We start from the raw sequence: 3039 nt of genomic DNA, 5'->3' as shown, positions 1-3039 counted from the left end.
GGTTGCTCTGGAGGGCTTGAGTTTGCCCCTATGAGAGCCAGGTGTGGAAGTGGTGCAGTGGCTTGTGTCTCAGGAGTTCTGTCAGCACCAGGTATTCAGGGGTGTTATTGGTTAGGGCAAGAGGAAATACAGTTATCCAGAAGGGTATGGCCACCAGTATTGGCCAATATGCTCCAGTGTTCTTGCCTGGAAAATCCCCTTTCGGACAGAGAAGACTGACAGCCTATAGTCTACAGGGTCGCAAAGAGTCAGACGGGACCAAAGTAACCCTGCACACATAAACACAAGACTTCTTTTTGGTGACAGCCCTGATCCAGTAAGAGTTGAGCATGAAGGTGGTTCAGCTGCTTGTCTTGTGGGGATCCTGGCGGCACCAGTTGTTTAGGTACACCAGTGCCTCCACAGCAGAAGTTATGGCCCTATTAGAGTCTTTTTTTGAGCCTCATGTAGCTGGAGATCAGAAAGCCTTTGTCCAGTTTTTCTCCATTACTCCTCTGATTCAGGCACTTAGAGGGATCCCTTGCCTGGGGTCCACTCTGTTTCATGTGTCAGGCACACAGACAGGCCCCCCTGACTAGGATCGTACTCTGTACATCAGCACATCAGGCACATCCCACTTTATGTGGGATCTTACGCTGTAGTTCAGTGTGTCAGGGGGTTGATGGGTCAATCTATCTATTGTTAAGCTGCCGATGCTAGTGTGTGGAGACAGAAAGGCTATGGCGATGGCTCCATATATATATACATGACTCAGCCGTATTGCCTTGCTTCCATGGCTTCCTGGCTTTCCTCCACAGGCGTTTCCCACCACAATCTTCTCCCTCTCATCCCCTCAATCTGTCTCCCTGCAGTCAACAGCAGCCCTCACAGTGGGCTCCACAATTGCTCCACAATCTTTAAACTTCAGCTTCCAGGTGCTACCCCTTCCAGGAGACCTATATCTCTGCCTGGCTTATGTATGGCTGCAGCAAAGACTGTCTGAGTCTCATTCCATTTAGGTTGCTCTAGATCAGCTATTCCACTCTCAGCCTTTAATAGTTCTCCTCTGACTCAGAAAATTGTCCTGCTGTGGGGATCATGCCCCTGCTTCATTTCCCCCACCCCACAAGGGCAGGTCCAGTCATACTAACACTCCTGGTTAACCCTTATTTCCTTCATCCTACCAAGTTTTGTGCGGTTCTCTATATTGTTCTGCACCTGTCAAGTACTCCTCTTTGCTCTCAGCTGGTGTTCTGCATGCACTTCTGTGTCAGAAGGTGTATTCCTAATGTATTCATGGACAAAGATATACTGAACATCCACCTACTCCTCCATCATCTTGTTCTCTACCATGTCTCTACTTTTTAATATGGTGTGTAGATTAGTCATATATTTTCATCCAAGAAACAAGGGCCTTTTATTATCATGTCTACAGTCAGATGCACAGTGATGTTGGAGGTTAAGAAAATATAACCTGTCAGTGATTCCATTTTATCTCCATTGATATGCCTTGAAATGATGGTACCAAATGGCATGATCTTAGCTTTGGAATACTGAGTTTTAATCCAGCTTTTCAACTCTGCTCTTTCACCTTCATAAAATCGCTCTTTAGTTCATGTTTTCTTTTTGCCTTTTGGGTGGTGTCATCTGGATAAATAAAACTATTGATGTTTCCCACAGAAATTGTTTTTCCAGCCTTCAAATAAGCAGGGTGAAAATATATAGTCTTGATATAACCCTTTGCCAATTTATCAAACAATTTACTGTTCCATGTTTGAGTCTAACTGTATTGAACTGCACACACATATCTCAGGAGACAGGTAAGGTGGTCTGATTTTCATATCTCATTAATTTTTTTTTGTGATCCACAATATCAAAACTATTAGCAGAGACAATGAGGCAGATATAGATTATTTTAATTAATTTCCTTTCTCTTCTATCCAAACACCCATTAGTGCTAAGTCGCTTCAGTCATATCCAACTCTTTGTGACCCTATGGGCTGTAGCCCGCCAGGATCCTCATCCATGGGATTTTCAGGGCAAGAATACTAGAGTGGGTTGCCATTTCCTTCTCCAGGGGATGTTCCCAACCCAGGGATCAATCATGCTTCTTCTACATTGGCAGGTAGGTTCTTTACCACTAGCGCCATCTGGGAAGCCCAAACATCCATTCAGTCTAGTACAGTTCAGTTCTCAGTCATGTGCAACTCTTTGTGACCCCATGAATGGCAGCACGCCAGGCCTCCCTGTCCATCACAAACTCCCGGAGTTTACTCAAACCCATGTCCATCAAGTTGGTGTTGCCATCCAGCCATCTCATCCTCTGTCGTCCCCTTCTCCTCCTGCCCCCATCTCCTCCCAGCATCAGGGTCTTTTCCAATGAGTCAACTCTTCACATGAGGTGACAAAATTATTGGAGTTTCAGCTTCAACATCAGTCCTTCCGATGAACACCCAGGGCTGATCTCCCTTAGGATGCACTGGTTGGATCTCCTTGCAATCCAAGAGACTCTCAGAGCCTTCTCCAACATCACAGTTCAAAAGCATCAATTCTTTGGCCCTCAGCTTTCTTCCCTGTCCAACTCTCACATCCATACATGACCCCTGGAGAAACCATAGCCTTGACTAGACGGACCTTTGTTGACAAAGTAATGTCTCTGCTTTTTAATATGCTCTCTAGGTTGGTCATAACTTCCCTTCCAAGTGTAAGCATCTTTTAGTTGCATCACTGCAATCACCATCTGCAATGATTTTGGAGCCCAGAAAAACAGGCTGACAGTTTCCACTGTTTCCCCATCTATGTCTTATGAAGTGATGGGACCAGATGCCATGATCTTAGTTTTCTGAAATTTGAGGTGTAATCCAACTTTTTCACTCTCCACTTTCACTTTCATCAAGAGGCCTTTTAGTTCCTCTTCACTTTCTGACATAAGGTTGGTGTCATCTGCATATCTGAAGTTATTGATATTTCTCTCAGCAATCTTGATCCCAGCTTGTGCTTCTTCAAGCCCAACATTGCTCATGATGTACTCTGCATATAAGTTAAATAAGTAGGGTGACA

Source organism: Dama dama, unplaced genomic scaffold, assembly GCF_033118175.1.
Source record: "Dama dama isolate Ldn47 unplaced genomic scaffold, ASM3311817v1 ptg000209l, whole genome shotgun sequence".
Lineage (NCBI taxonomy): Eukaryota > Metazoa > Chordata > Mammalia > Artiodactyla > Cervidae > Dama > Dama dama.
This window is presented reverse-complemented; position numbering follows the sequence as displayed.